The 17446-nt window shown below is 35.8% G+C and overlaps 1 long non-coding RNA gene and 1 pseudogene across 2 annotated transcripts in view; one reads left to right on the top strand and one right to left on the bottom strand.

The window, feature by feature from the left end:
* LOC309611964 overlaps nucleotides 1-17446 on the bottom strand; it is a 112492-nt gene that overhangs the window by 18576 nt on the left and 76470 nt on the right. The gene's annotated exons all lie outside the window — the stretch shown is intronic.
* The window catches only part of LOC309611951 (NADH dehydrogenase [ubiquinone] flavoprotein 3, mitochondrial pseudogene), a 32773-nt pseudogene continuing 22913 nt past the window's right edge, over nucleotides 7587-17446 (top strand). The window contains exon 1 of the transcript in view: nucleotides 7587-17446. This exon is cut by the window's right edge and continues 22913 nt beyond it. The product of the transcript in view is annotated as an NADH dehydrogenase [ubiquinone] flavoprotein 3, mitochondrial pseudogene (transcript).

Below are 17446 nucleotides of genomic sequence, written 5' to 3'. Positions count from 1 at the left end.
ACGCACATATGGTCACCTTATCTTTGATAAAGGAGGCAAGAATATACAGTGGAGAAAAGACAGCCTCTTCAATAAATGCTGCTGGGAAAACTGGACAGCTACAGGGAAAAGAAAGAAATTAGAACACTCCCTAACACCATACACAAAAATAAACTCAAAATGGATTAAAGACCTAAATGTAAGGCCAGACACTATAAAACTCTTAGAGGAAAACATAGGCAGAACACTCTATGACATAAATCACAGCAAGATCCTTTTTGACCCACCACCTAGAGAAATGGAAATATAAACAAAAATAAGCAAATGGGACCTAATGAAACTTAAAAGCTTTTGCACAGCAAAGGAAACCATAAAAAAGACGAAAAAACAACCCTCAGAATGGGAGAAAATATTTGCAAATGAAACAACTGACAAAGGATGAATCTCCAAAATTTACAAGCAGCTCATGCTGCTCAATATCAAAAATACAAACAACCCAATCCAAAAATGGGCTGGAGAACTAAATAGACATTTCTCCAAAGAAGATATGCAGTTTGCCAACAAACACATGAAAGAATGCTCAACATCATTAATCATTAGAGAAATGCAAATGAAAACTACAATGAGATATCATCTCACACTGGTCAGAATGGCCATCATCAAAAAATATGCAAACAATAAATGCTGGAGAGGGTGTGGAGAAAAGGGAACCCTCCTGCACTGTTGGTGGGAATGTAAATTGATACAGCCACTATGGATAACAGTATGGAGGTTCCTCAAAAAGCTAAAAATAGAACTACTATACTACCCAGCAATCCCACTACTGGGCATATACCCTGAGAAAACCATAATTCAAAAAGAGTCATGTACCACAATGTTCATTGCAGCTCTATTTACAATAGCCAGGACATGGAAGCAACCTAAGGGTCCATCAACTGATGAATGGATAAAGAAGATGTGGCACACACATACAATGGAATATTACTCAGCCATAAAATGAAATGAAACTGAGTTATTTGTAGTGAGGTGGATGGACCTAGAGTGTGTCATACAGAGTGAAGTAAGTCAGAAAAGGAAAAACAAATACTGTATGCTAACACATATATATGGAATCTAAAAAAAAAAAAAAAATGGTCATGAAGAACCTAGGTGCAAGACGTGAATAAAGACACAGGCCTACTAGAGAATGGACTTGAGGATACAGGGAGGGGGAAGGGTAAGCTGGGACAAAGTGAGAGAGTGGCTTTGACATACATCCACTACCAAACGTAAAATAGCGAGCTACTGGGAAGCAGCCACATAGCACAGGGAGATCAGCTCGGTGTTTTGTGATCACCTAGAAGGGTGGGATAGGGAGGGTGGGAGAGAGGGAGACGCAAGAGGGAAGAGATATGGGGACATATGTATAACTGATTAGCTTTGTTATAAAGCAGAAACTGTCATACCATTGTAAAGCAATTATACTCCAATAAACATGTTAAAAAAATGTTACAATACAATTCATGACTAAAATTGCCTTAAATGTTATTATAAGAATATATATGGAAAGTAACTTTGTTAAGGGTATCTTAGGTTTGAGAACACATCAATGAGGAGGCTGGAAATTATGAAAAATTGAGCTTTCTTTTAGATAAGAGAGGATTTCGTTAGAAGAAAAAATGTATGCAAACACAAGTATGGTATATTCTCAGAAGAGGATGGGAATCTGTGTACTATAGCAAGTTGAATAGTAAGAGATGACACAGAACTCACAGTTTGGTACATGTCTCTTGAAAGCTTTATGCTATGCTGAAAAATCTAGGCTTTATCTTAGGAGATGCTGAAGATTTTTCAGTTTTGTTTTGAGTTAGGCAGAGCTTTGATGTGAAAATTTTGGTGTTGGAGAGATAAGGTGGGTACAGTGTGGAGGATGCATGGGGAGGAGCTGTTGTCCCTGATATAGTTGTGGTGAAGAAGGAGAGGTAAAAAATTGATTCAAGAGATGTTTAAGAAATATAATCAACAGAACTGACTGAATTGAGATAGGCTCTCTGTCCCCCTAGATTTTTTAAAAAATATGTCTGCCTTTATTTCAACCTCCAAATTATTGAGAGCACCTATCACCTTCTAAATAGAACACAATTGCTTTCTTGCTGATTTTTTTCTGGGACAAACCAAACACTTGTTTTTGCCCTTTGGATATTAAAGCTGTCTTTGAATGGGAATACTGTTCAGTTGTGGATAATTTGTCTAAGAAATGCTACACAGAACATATACTTTAAAGTGACTTCCTTTAGTACTACTTAAAATAGTCTAAGTGGCAAATATAATACTTGTGCACAGCAAAAAATTGTTAATCCTAAAGAAGATCTTGAAAGTAGTACTTTAACTCTTTTCCACAGTGGATATCAGGCATATAACACATCAAAAAAAGTGTTAAGATAAATCCCAGATGAAGTCATTTTCCAGAAAGCAAAGAAAACAAAAAATATAGAATTGATTAGTGTTCTGTAAGGACAAATGCAATGACAGTGTTACAGCTGATCCTACATGATGCTGACCTGCCATACGTGATATCTAAAGGAATGTGTTTTCTCAGTGACACAAAATTCAGTTGCCTTTCCCTCTCAGTTGTGGAAATTGTTGAAAATTCATATGCATCTGCCTCTCCTCAAAATTGCAGGTGCTCATTTGTCTACCCATTAATGAGTTCAGTACTTAAGAAAATCTTTCATCATGGTCTGCCTTTAGTAGTAACCACTCTGAGTTGGCAATCTTACAGCCTTCATACTCCACTTCTTTCCTAGCAACTAATTCTTGATTTTGTTCAGGGATGCAATTACATTTCCAGTAGATGAGTTATGACTACTCTAAGGCAATAGTAGTGGAATATTTCCCATTGCTAGACATTCACTGTCACAGTCTCCTGTGCAACTAAAAGATGGTCCTGTGACAAATATGGGCCAATGAGAGGTTAGCACTAATCTTTTAAGGAATATCTGAGAGAGCCTTGGCTGTCTGATAAAAGAACTAGTCATGCTGAGAGTTTGCTTTCACTTTCCTTCAATAAACACATAAATCTTAAAAAGAGTCATGATACAGCTGAAGTGGCAGTCATCTTTCAATCATGAAGTAACAAGCACAATAATCCAAATCAATAAGCATGGTAGAAATAAAGGAATGAAAAACTTGGGTCCAGAGGGATGTTGATAAACCACTTTTTGAGAGCAAAAAGTCATGATTTGTATTGTTTATCAATTTTAATGGTGTAAATATTCCAATTATCACTGAATTGAAATTACCAATCACTGAACATGTAGCACGCCACAGACTGGGTACCTGATGACAAAAATTGAACTACTGAGCCTGCTCTAGACTATCTACTTTAAGATATCTCTATTTATTTGAAAAATATTTATTGAACATCTACTACATGCCAAAAGTTATTCAAGGCATTTGGGATACATCAGTGTGCAAAACAGAGAAAAATATCTCTGCCCTCATGGAGGTGAGATTCTAGAAGAAAGGGAAAGATAATCAATGATAAGCATAATACACAACTGAATTATATAATATTTTAGAAGTTGATAAGTAGTACTTTAAAAAGAAACAGTAGATCACAGAAAGGAAGATAAAGAGAGTCTAGTGGCCAGAAGAGGTAAATTGCAGTAATAAATAAGATGACTCAGATAAGATGCATTGAGACAGTGACATTTGACCAAAGGTTTGAAAGAGAAGAAAGATTCAGCCAAGCAGATATCTGGGACAAGAGTATTCCAGGCAGAGAGAATTGTTAGAGCAAAGGTTTTTGGTCAGAAGCCTGGGAGGCCAGATTGAGGAGTCACCAGGAGCAAGATGAGGGAGAGGAGAGGGAGAGTAAACACTTTTCCCAACTGTTTACCCATTTAATGTATTTGTTCTTCTAAACACTGCGAGACAGGATGGGAACTTTAAAGGTGGAGCATAGAGGACTTAGGCACAGATGGCACATCCCACAATCATATTGCTAGAATACTGTGAAGGAAGAGCTCTGAAATCACAGCCCCCACTGCCCTGATGAACAATTTACAGGACAGGGTGTGTCAGGAGGAGAAATGCCCATTGCGACCAAGGGGAAGCCTTTGTGAGAAGATTATTTCAGGATGTTCCCCGTTAGCCAAGCACACCCCTGATCCTGTGCTCGTAATCAATCTAGAGACTGTGAAATGGTCAAGTGGGGGTTTGTCTCTTCCACCTCTGTCAGCAGCATCTTAATTTCTGCATCATATGAAGATTTATTCAGGCCAAGCATCTGTAGGTCACATTCCAGACTGATCAGGGCTTCACACAGCACCACCGCCCCATCACGGTCCAAGCTAATCCATTCCAGGTTCATGCACCTCAGTGATTTGCAGACAGTGAAAGCCAAGGCCAGGTCCTCACAATAGGCAGAGGTGAGCTCACACATCTCCAACCCAAGATTCTCTAATTTACACTTAGGATGCTTCAAAGCTTCACATAACTCTTTGACACCAGCATCATATATCTTATTGTTCCCTAGTTTCAGAGTTTTTAGTTTTTCACTGTGAATAAGTATAGTAGCAAGGTCCACACAGCAAACAGAAGTGAAGTAACCACCCATCAACCACAACTCCTGTAGTCTGCAGTTTGGGTGCTTCAGTGATTCACATAGAGTTATCACTCCATCATCTTCCAGGAAATTTAAGGTAACAGGTCAGGGAGGACTTTTAGGTTATGAGTTGTTAGGTCATCGACCATCATTGCCGAAATAACTGAAGAAAATTACTGATCCATATCTAGGACATAGATTGATATTTATGAATGCCCGACCTCATACTCTTTGACAATCCTTAAATGCTAACTCATGCTCTGTGAGATCAATTTCACCTTAGGACTTAAAATATTCCACAAGAAAACGTTTTCTCCTTAAATGATGGTTAGAGCTAAAGCTATTAAAATCTTATATATTTTCCAATTTGTTATAAAAGGAAACATACACTCTAAAATTTTATCTTATTTGACAGATAGTAAAATCATATAAGATACTTTATAAAGTTTCCTTTAAAACCAAACAGCAATGGCATGTTACTCAGTCATAAAAAGAAACAAAATTGAGTTATTTGTAGTGAGGTGGATGGACCTAGAGTCTGTCATACAGAGTGAAGTAAGTCAGAAAAAGAAAAACAAATACCGTATGCTAACACATATACATGAAATCTAACAAACAAAAAAAAAGGTTCTGAAGGCCCTAGGGGCAGGACAGGAATAAAGACACAGACGTAGAGAATAGACTTGAGGACACGGAGAGTGGGAAGGGTAAGCTGAGACAAAGTGAGAGAGTGGCATTGACATATATCCACTACCAAATGTAAAATAGATAGCCAGTGGGAAGCAGCTGCATAGCACAGGGAGATCAGCTTGGTGCTTTGTGACCACCTAGAGGGGTGGGATAGGGAGGGTGGGAGGGAAACACAAGAGGGAGAGGATATGGGGTTATATGTATACATATAGCTGATTCACTTTTTTATACAGCAGCAACTAACACAACAATGTAAAACAATTATACCTCAATAAAGATGTTAAAAAATAAAATCACACATTCTGTGAATAGATTATTGGTAGAGAAAAAAAATTTCATTTATCCTAGTCTCTTCTTTTGCTCTCCACACTGTTTAATGAAACCACAAAAAAACATAAAAAATCAGATTATTTTAAAACAACATTAAAATTAAAACCAGTAAATAATAACATCAGTATGCCAAAATGTAAAAAAAATAGGTCTGAAAACATATAATGTGGATAAATCTAAAAAGTGAATCTGAGGGTATTAACTCAGAAGAAGAGATATCATCCTGCTGTTGGCATATGTGGGTACTGTGTGAGGTTAAGGGACCTTGATAACAAGGCCGCCAACTGGCATGTGGAGATTCAAGAGAAAGCACAAATAATAAAAAAGAGAGAGAGAGAAAGAAAAAAAAGCACAAATAATGCTGCTGTTGAAAGGTGAGAATAAATAGTAGATTTAGATAAAGACGTTTCTGGAATTTTTTAAAGTGGGAAATTGAAATAAACAATTCATAGAAGAACTACAGTTGGTTACTCTGGTAATCATTCAATTACTCTGATAATCAAAGAAACAAATTAAGAAAAAATGAGGTGTTATTTTTATTTTTATATATTTAAATTAATATTACATTGGGTATATACCCAATATACTTGAAGTGCAGGTTAAGAGGTCTCTTATGTATATAAATGTAAATATTGCAATAGTAACACTTATTAATGAGAAATATTAAGCCACATGTAGCAAAAGCATTATCAGTACACCTAGAATTTATCTCAGAAATTTGATTTCTAGGAATTTCCATTAAAAGGTTAATATTGCTTTATGTAATTTGTGTAAAAGTGTCCTTTTAATAGATAAAAATAGGAAATGACCTAAGTGTTTAATATAAGTTAATACTTAAATTACTACCTATTTATCAATAAAATATTTTATTTTCCATTTAGAGCATATGTATTAAATGATTTGTGAAAATGTCCTTGTATATCATTAAGCTGAATGTGTTTTAAACCTGCATAGTGTTTTTTTAAAAAAATATATATGTCTATAATCAAAATATTAAATATATACATATGGCTGAAATAAAGTTTATACAATGATACAGCAAATTTAGAATTGGTCATTGCATTATTTTTGCTTCTTTGCTTTCTTGCTTTTCTCTTTCCCCTCCCAAGTTTTGAAAAATAAACATACATGTCTTCTGTTCTTAAAAAAAATCATTAAAACAAAATAAAAATTTACAGCAAAAAATCTTCAAAATTCTTGTTAACAAAGTATGTTTCTCTTACTGCTCCAATATATAAATGTCTCCATTACCCTTTTTGTTTGAAACACATTTATTTACAAATTTATCAATATAATATACATAGAAATACATAATTTTTATTCATATATTCATATTAGTGTATTCATAATGCAATATTTGGACACTCCAAATAGTGGACAACTTCTGGGAGTTCAGAAGTTCAAAAGTTTGCCTTTTGTAACCTCTAGGCAAAAGGCTACAATTACTGGTTTTCCAAGGCAGAAAACCTGGCATATACAATTGCCCATATTGTGTATTTACATGTGACTTTTTACTGTCTATTTATTTTGCACTTAATCCTACCCTGCAATATGTTAAGGAAATGCTAAGGATACTGGCACAGGAGTTGAAAGAGAGTGACTTCAAAATCCTGCTTTGTCATTAATCATATCTCTTGGCTTTTTGTACATCATTTGAACTTTGTGTCTCATTATTCCATTAAAAAGCAATACTTGTGGGCTTCCCGGGTGGTGCAGTGGTTGAGAGTCTGCCTGCTGATGCGGGGCACACGGGTTCGGGCCCTGGTCTGGGAGGATCCCACATGCCGCGGAGCAGCTGGGCCCGTGAGCCGCAACTGCTGAGCCTGCGCATCTGGAGCCTGTGCTCCACAACGAGAGGCCACGATAGTGATAGGCCCGCGCGCCGCAATGAAGAGTGGTCCCCACTTGCCGCAACTAGAGAAAGCCCTCGCACAGAAACGAAGACCCAATGCAGCCAAAAATAAATAAATAAATAAATAAAAATTAAAAAAAAAAAAAAGCAATACTTGTTATTATAAATAACATTTAACATTTATTGAGTGTCTAATACATACTGGGCAGTATTTAGTGTGTTTAATGGGTAATACATACTGCTCAAAACAACCCTATGAAAAGGTTTCTATTTTATAACCAAAGAACTGGGGGAAGCCAGAATAAATAGCTTTAAGAAAGAAACAACAAATGACAAAGCTGGGATTCAGGCTCTTTCTGATTCCAATATCCTTGCACTCAACCCATATCCTTCACCTCCTCACTAAATTAAATACAATTCTTTTTAGCCCTTCCTGCTTTATAGTTTTTTTTAATGAAGTACGATTACATGATAATACAGAAAATTGTTTTGGAAAGTATAAATAGCTATGCTTTAAATACAAATTCAATAGCAGTTACTCTTCTGTATGTTGGGTTTAAAGAAGCCCCACAACACAGTCTTTTGCCAGAGAATAGTTATAAACTGGCTTCCAAGACACCTATGTGAAGACATTTTCTTGGGGACTGCACAAGAGTCCTGATGTTCCAGAAACTTGAACTATTCAGTATCCGAAGGATCTGGGGACTTAAAATGTCGGCTCATATAAATTAAATTAGCAGGAAGCGTTTGGTGCTGTGTAGTGCCTCTGCTTAAGTGGCTGGTAAGGTCTGGCAGTAGTGGGTATTTGTACTCTTGGAACACAATCCCTTTCAGGTTGAGAGTGTGTCCTTGGGATGTGAGGAAGCTTAGATTAAATGGTAATTCACAGCAGTGCTCAGAAAATGGTTTTTTGAATCTAGCAATCACTTATTTGTTGCTTCTACCTAAAATTGCTGTGAACTTTGTTCTTTATTCAGGGAAGTGCTTGGAAAGGGTGATAAAGCCAGCTGCCACTTCTCAGGTGAGAAACAAATGCTGAGAAATGCTATTGCCCTGAAAAGATCATGCTGAAGGTCATTGCTCTGGACCAGACACAACAACAGACAGTAGCAGCATGACCTTCCTGACTGAAAGAAAAGGAAGGTTGTACTCTGAGGAGAGGGAGGGAAATACTATATACACATGTATTTATTATATTTATTATATATAGTACATATATACTATGTATATCATAAAGCAATGATATTATATATATGATATATAGTACATATATACGATGTATACCATAAAGCAATACTCTGTAAATGCAATTACTCTGTTAAACTGAATTCTATTGATCCATGCTTGAACAAAGTAAGAACTGAAAATGAAGATCTTATTCACATATATTTGTTGACTTTGAAGGAGGACTGGCCCGCGCCCGAGTCACGGCCATGGCAGCCTCGCTTTTGCTGGGGCAAGGTTGAGCCGGGGTGCTGAAGACTGTGTTTCTAGAAGCAGGAGTGTTTCGAGGAGTTGTTCCTATAGTTTCTCTCTCTGCAGAATCAGGAAAGAATGAAAAGAGATTGCTAACGAATCCCAAGAAGCAAAAAGTCCACCAAAAAGCCACTGCCCTTGCTGAGCCATTTGACAACACCACCTACAAGAATCTCAAGCATCATGACTACAGCACATACACCTTCTTAGACCTAAACCTGGACCTCTCGAAGTTCAGGATGCCTCAGCCCTCTTCAGGAAGAGAGTCACCTCGCCCCTGAGAGCTCAGTTTAAAGATTAAACTTCCTGTGTCTTTCTGCATTCTTGCCTGCAAAAATAAAATCTGCTCAGCAGTCAAAAAAAAAAAAAAATTGGAATTAAAAGAGAGAAATGTGATTTTAACAAATGAAGACATCTAGCTGGCAAGATGGATTCTTATGGTTGCAGAAAACCACGTGGTTAAGGATGGCACCATCTGAATATTCTTTTGTGTAATCTAAAGCAGATTCTACTTCCAGACTATATTTCTGCCCTCCAATCATCTCCTTTGCCAGGGCAGAATTTAAGTCATACACCATCACAACAGTATTCAAAACTGGAAGCATTTTGTTGGTGACTTAAACATAACCCCTCTGGACATTTCTACCTCTCACCTACTCACCACTTTCATTCAAATTATTTTATTATTTGTAAAATTGTCCATCTCCTCCAGGTTATTATAAACTTCTGGTAAGAGAGAAAATCTAACTGCCAAGAGCCTTGTATTTGTATGTAATCATTCAGTTCACACAATATTTTGGTATATAATTGAGAGTGTGTGTGTGTATGTGTGTTTCCATGTCAGAAAATTAAGATGAAAAGGTTAGTGATGTACTCTAGATCACATAGCTAGTGTAGCAGATATAGTAAATGAATCCTGAACTGCCTGGCACTAAATTTACATTGCTTCCTCTATTCTTCACAGCTAAAAGTGTTTTATATATCTTTGATTCCTCCCTTTCATTGGCTAAGGTCAAGTCCACAGTTTTTCAAATAATAATTTTAAATAGATGCTAGTTATACACAAATAACTAAAACACTCCCCAGAAATTAATAGAAAATACAGAGGAAGAGAAAGTCATTTTCCTTACATGTTTATTACCAAGTTAATTTTTCACAATTTTCTGATGATGTAGAAGGTAAGACAACCATATTTCACAAGTCTAACACTCAGGCATCTGAAATACACTGGGTGACTGAATTAGACTCCAAAGTTCTTACCTATTTGGAATATCAGGTGGCATCTAATTAAGATGAAATTTAATAAAAATTAATGTTAAATACTACACTCTGATTTTTTTTTTTTAAATCTGCAAGACTTAAAAAGATTTAGGCACATCTAGCCTAAACTTGCTCACTACATTTTAGCATGGGAAACCAAACAAATTATATCCCATTTTTAGAATGATGGTCAGGGTTACTAAGTAAATTGGGAATATCCCATCAAAGGAATTTTGCTTAAGAGAATAAAAGTCTTGGGGAAAATATGATAGTCTTCTTGCTGTATTTTGATATGGTCATGTGGGATAAAAATTGAACTAATTCTCCTTGTTTTTATAGTGGTAGAATTCAGATCAAAAGGCAGAACATGGAGTCAAAAATTTCCTCTTACTACATAACCAAGTTGGCCAAAGACAGAATGAAATACCTGGAGAGTATAAATTTCTTCACTCCTTGAATTTTTTATGCAGAAACTTAAAAACCATTTGTTGGGGATTTTTAAAAAGGGATTTCAGTGTCAGACAGTGCTTATAATCCCATCAAAATCTTGATTATTACTTATGTTCTTCATATTCTTGTAGGAGAGAATTGTTACTGGGACTCTGACAACATTCTCTACCTTCATTCCTGGTTAGGTTATGTTGCCTCACCACACTCTCCCATAGCACAAACAACCATTGTGTAGCACTTTGCACACATGCTGTTTTCAGAAGTTATTTAGCATGTGTGTTCAAATCCTTTCACTTTAGACTATATGCGCCATGAGGGCAAGGATCATGTCCATCCTGATATTCATGGTTTACCCACCTTTTTGGAGGAAGAAGTTGGTTCCCTTTTCAGAAGCCACTTCTAGATATTCTCTGGTAGTGAAAAAGAGTCAAAGACCAATGGAGTATTGATGCCAACAACACCATGGGATCTAGGGGATGGGCATGGCCCACCTATCTCATGGGTTATTTTGAATGAAGTTTATAAAATTAAAGTCTTTTCCAAAATAGCATTTTACTTTTTTGTACCTAGTTTTCATTCACATTTGTTACTTTATTAGAGAAGTTATTATCCATTAATAAAACTCGTATTCCTAATTTGAAGAGGTCAGTTTTTCTAGGCTTTTTCCTAACTTCTCATTAAGCATCTGGGCTAACAGGATTTTGAGCTCCCTCCCATAATTGCTAAAAGTCAAGGTTTAAATATTTTAGAATCAAGGGGATCACTAAGATTCAACCTTACTTTAAAGGAATAAATTAGGCAGAAATACACATACTTAGGATATAGATATTGACTAAATAAAGGGCAAAGACTATACATTTAAACAAAGAGAGAGAGACCTGTTATTACCTGATGACCCTGTTTAGTATTATATAAAAGGAAGATGTATTAGCACTGTCACATTGCATATTACTAGACAGCAAGTAAGAAACTAAATCAAATTTATCTTTAGACCTCTGAAGATTAATGTTAGAGTCCAGAATACTACATCACATTATGACAAATGTTGTATATATCAAAACTCCCATATTCAAATCATTCAAATTACTTTGAAGAAGGCACATGTTACTCTTAGGGTGATCAATACAAATTTCACAGAAGACTTTACTTAGCAGCTGGAGTGAAATGAGCAGGCGGGGAGGAGTCTTGGTAGGTACTATACCACATCCCATCCCTGAATGCAAACAAAATAGAGGAACTTGGTACTATTCCTTCCAGAGCAGGATAATGCTCTTGCCAAAGAATAATCCCAATTACCTACCTCCCTTCAAGATTTATCCAAAGTTAAGGAATTAAATTCCTTTGAGGATCACTGAACATTTCAGAAGTTAATTTAAACCTCTCTGCATGCACTTCAACTGCGGAACAATCTCAGTTCCCACCATCCTTCTCTTTGAAGCCTTGACAAACTCACCAACATGAAACGATTATGATGATCTCATTCTGAACATTTTCCTCAGGGTTTTCATCAGCTCTGCTGGTTACCTTTCTTTCCTTAGAGCAAATTCAATTTCCTATGACTCAGCAAGCAACATTGGATCGGCCCTTCATCTTTTTTTTCCTAAGACGAATTTAAAACCTTTCTCTTCCAAAAGACAAAACTTGGAAAACTCTGCACTGCATCCTTTTTCAAACAATCCTTGATTGATGTGTCATGTTGTGTCACATCACTTTAGGTAACTCCTGTCTCCTTGCATTGTACCCATCAATGAGCAAGTGAGAATGATGGACTGAACTGAACAAGAAACATTAGGATGCAATGTGATGCTTGTTGGACAGGTTTCTTTGAGGTTTTACAACAAATTCTGCCAATGAATACAAATATGAAAGACTTCAGATCATGTTTGCAAACCAAATTGGATACAAATAAGGCCAAGTACAAATGATTTAAAGATTAAAATGCCTGGGACATAGCCCAAACTCTGGAAACAATTTTGCTGTTCATTTCTTCTGGGTATCTTTGGTGAGGATGATGTGTGTTTATTTTAATTTTTTGTTTGTTTCCTTTTATGAATGTTAGAAGTTAGTTACTATAATAAATTCTTTAGAGATCTTTCAGTTGGGGAGATATTTGCCATTAGGTTAGTGTGCAACTGATGCTACAGTGGTCCTAAAACCACAAACAATATACTCCCATCACTGTTCATAGATTTTCCCCTATTTGGTAACACCACTTTAGTATGTAATCACTGACTTAACCTTTTAAAATAGGGTGCTCTTGTCAATTTATAAGTTTTGGCACTATGAGGCAGATGTTGTCTGGAATAGAATATATTTTCTATCAGACATATACCTTCCTATAACACACACAAGTACACATATACATGTATATTTCTTGTCATTCTAATTAGCAATGGAAATTCCACCAAAGTCCCAAGATACATAGGATTGAGGTGTTAATGGCTTACATAGCCCTAGGAATTTTCTAGAGATTAGCTTCATGAGAACTTCTTGTTAATTCTTACTGCCAAGTTAACAAAAAAAAGCCCTACAGGGTCAGTTCATGTGTGGGAACATTTCCTGTTGATAGAGATGTTCTGTCCTACACTGGTCTAATGTGAGTATCACAGGTTGAGTCAGGAAAAAAAATATAAAGTCATCTGATCGAATTAAGTATTTTTTTCAACTGAACTCAGTCAATCTATAGAAAGATTTTAGACATAGACTCTCATGCAAAAATCTCAGAATAAAGGTAGATTTTTCTGATATTATTATTTTTTACTTGATTGATTAAATTAATAGCTCATGAAGGCATCAGATTTAAGATCTAGTCTGTACTCCTACATGAATCTGAATCACATTTATTAAAATTTCAGTATCTTCTATCTACAGACATGCCACGGTCAGTTTTCAACAAATTTTTTCTAGTGTGAACAGGATAAGAAAAAATATCTCTCATTTATATAGCACCTTTCAATCAGAATGTTCTTTATACACTGTACATGGTAAATTTTTCCTCTCAAAGACATGCATTAAACTCCCACAGATCTATCAGCAATTTCAAGGGCCTATTTTAGGATTATGTTCGAGAAGGGCTTTAGCAGAATAAGAAAGCCTGGTATAGCCCTCACTCAACTTAAGGAAGTTCAAGCTATTTTTATATTGTCAAGTTCTATGCAGAAATATTGTTAAGAACATAATAAAAAATATCCAGTGGCTTTGCAATAGGCAATATGTAGGAGGGAGCCCTGTCACTTAAATAAAAAGAAGCCTAAAATTTTAACTGAGTCAGATCCAGATGAAAGAGGACAAAGTTGACCTCTGATCTTTTCTGGGCAGTCCTTTTTGCCCCCATTTAATCATCCTTTGTCTCTTCCTATTCTCAAGTACCTGAATTCTCATTATATTTTCACTGGTCACCCTATTAAAATTGCTTTCAGGAAAGGACAGGGAATTTACTCAACCCTATATATGTGCAAGTGTTAACAGTTTTATTTGACCTCTCTGGGGTTTTATATTTTAAAAGCTAATAAAACTTGAAGGTGAGGAAGATAATTTCAGGTAGCAAGTTGAAGAGACTGAGCCTTCTCTTTGTCTTTCAGATTGTATAACAGGATAGTCACCAGTTTCATGTATTTTTTTATGTTAGGCTTGTCTTAACCTTATAAATGCAGACTGGCAAAGCTCTGAAATCTCACAGGATGGTTTGGCTTATTCTGAGGCTGATTTGAAAAATGAATTAGAGGTGAGAAAGGGTAGATGATTGATATTTTTTAAAAAGGTCAGATCTTTTTGGGGAACTTAAAAAATGTCTGCCAACTTCAGATATACTTAAGTACATGGTTGGCATTATGTGTGATATAAGTAAATGTATGCTATTAAAACCAAATACAATATAATCAAAGGCAAATTGAATTTACTAAACCTAGGAAGTAGAATTGAGAGTTTATATTGCATGATTATAAGATAATTTGAAAGAAAACTACAAACTAAAACAATACGCAAGGAAGGACAACAAAATATTCTAGCAGGCAACAACGTATAAATTAATAATAATAATGATAAGGAACTAGTATTATGAATGTGCACATTATTTGGCATTTAACACATAAATTTACAATTACCTTCTTATAATATGCCCTTCTAGGTGAGTGATAGTGTAATCCATTTAGGACACAAAGTGAGACATTTTCAATATAAATGGAAAGGAAAAAGAGATTTAGGGAGACAGAAGACAGTTACCCAAAATGGAATTTTGTCAGAACACATAGATTAACAGTCCTTTCCTGGGAGAAGTATCCTGGGATCTTTAATGCTCACTAGTAGCCAGGATCATTCTTTTATTTTTCACTGGAAAGACATATGATATTTTATCCTACTGAAATCTTCCAGTGTTTACTGTTTGCTCAGCATTTTTGCATACCAATGCCTTTTACTGCCTTCTCCAGGAAGAATATATAGTTTACATTTGGATCTGCAGAGTTGCTGAGTAGTCTGACAAAGTCTTTTTGAAAAGGTTGTGTGCTGGGTCATATAATAAGAGATATTATAACCCTCTCTGGCATCTCTCTTTGAGTACTGCAGGACAGTACATTGTTGAATAATGATTGCATGAGCATAGCCAGAACACCCCCAACTCCATCCTTAGTGTTTCCCAAAAGAAAAACTGAAATCTTTGGATAAAATATTTTCTTTGGGAAAAAAAGAAGCTATAGAGAGAGGTTAGATAGCAAGTGCAGGTATACAGCAGGGCAGGTGAATGAAATTTGTCCAGTATATTTGATTCTACTGCTAAACAGAGTAGTGGCCAATTCCTTTCCTATCATTTTAGATCTTTTATTTTTCTCCATTTGTACACATGTCAAACTTCATGAAAATGTTGTAACTCAGCTGCTCCCCAATAATACACAATTTAATCATCCTACCTTTGTACTAATCTGTTCTCTGAATGAATCCAGGGACACTGCTTCTGATTATGTGTACAGAGTTCTACATCTTACAGACTACATAATTAGGTTGCAACACAGTACAATGTAGGTTATAAAATCGTTGAAAAAAATCAGCACAACCTCAGCTTGGTTACCCATACTTTAAAATGGCATATTCTATACTGTAAAGAACAAACATTGTCTCAACTTTCATTTCATATAGAGTTGCAAAGGTAGAAAAAAAATGAACTTCCACTTAAATATTTAAAACACCCTTTTGCCAAATTTGCCTTAAAAGTTCAGATTACTGTATCTGATGCACAGTAATAAGATATTAACATTAAAATGATTTCTAGTCCAATCTCTTGATATTATAGATAATGAAACTGGGCATAAGTGGAGTTGAGGATTTGACTAACATTGTGTAGTAGTTAGTAGAGCATCTAGAGTTTATACTATAGTCTCCTTTTACCAGTAACCAGTTTAGCAATCTAAATAGTCTTACCACATCTTCTAGTCAAGGATATCTCAAGTAAATGCATATATTGAATTAAAAATTTTGTGTTTCTGCCATAATTTATGCATCTCACTTTAGCATATAAAACTTGTAAAATTGTGTGGTAGAGAGACTCTGAGGTGGTTCCCCAATGATTTCTTCCTCTTTGTACTAATGTCCTTGTATAATCAAGTGGGCAGGAATTGTGACTTGCTTCTAACTAACAGAATACAGCAGTTGATGGGCTATTATGCATGATTGTAATTTTTGTCTTCCTAACTAAAAGCCTGCTGCTCATTTTATGAGCTGTCCTATGAAGAGACCTGGGTGGAAAGGAAGTGAGAGCTACCTCTGACATCCAGTAAGGAATTCAGTCTACCATTCACACAGTACGAGGAATTTAATCCTGTCAACAGCTGTGTAAGTAAGCTTTCAAGAAGATTCTTCCCCAGTCAAATGTCAGATAAGTCCTCAACATAGGCCAGAACCTTGACTGAAGCCTTGTGAGAGACCCTGAAGCAGAGGACCCAGCTATGCCATGCCTGAACTCCTGACCCACAGAAATGGTGAGGCAATAAATATGTTTGCTTTAAGCTGTTAATTTTGAGATAATCTGTTATGCAACAATAGATAACTAATACAATTTGCTTTGGGTAAAATAGCAAGGTACAATGTTTAAAGGAGATAAATCTTGTCTACAATCAAGGGAATGTAACTGCAACATACAAACATTAAGTTTTTTCCATACTTCAGGGTAGGTTAAAATCAGAGTCATGAAACCCCTATTAAAATGATCATAAAACAATTGCATAACCATGAATCAGTAAAAACAATAATAAAAATGGAATTAATAATAGAAGTAAATTATAATTACCTTCCAAAATGTCTTTACACACAACAAATGGTTCTTTGAATGTCACTCTTTACTTGCCTATAGATCCCCTTACTGAAGTGCTCAGATTGTCATCTCCAGGAAGCCACCTTTGACCTCCAGTGTCTGTGTATGGTCTTGGCTTCATTTGCCCTCCCTAAGAACTTACTGGTTGTATCAGTTATGCAGCACCTAAAATATGTTACTGATAATACTGATGGGTGCACAGACCCATATCCTGTCTCCCTAATATGCCCTTCTAAGTAAGTGAAACTTCCTGAGGTCATGTATAATATCTTTTACCTCTCTAATACCAGCATAATATATAGACATTTATGACAGACAAGATGCTCACATATCTGTCTTTGTAGGTTATGTTGCTGATGTTATCAATAGAAATAATGTCTCTTTTATTTAAGGGAAAATTCAAATATCAAAAGTTTTCAAGACATGAGGAAGTCTATTTGCATTATAGTAGGAAATTAGGTAGTTTGCTTAGTATTTTCAGACCTAGACCCTCCTTGACACTGGTGTATTTACCATCACC

This window comes from Balaenoptera borealis (genome assembly GCF_965194805.1).
Source record: "Balaenoptera borealis genome assembly, chromosome: 15".
Classification (NCBI taxonomy): Eukaryota; Metazoa; Chordata; class Mammalia; order Artiodactyla; family Balaenopteridae; genus Balaenoptera; species Balaenoptera borealis.
This window is presented reverse-complemented; position numbering and strand designations above follow the sequence as displayed.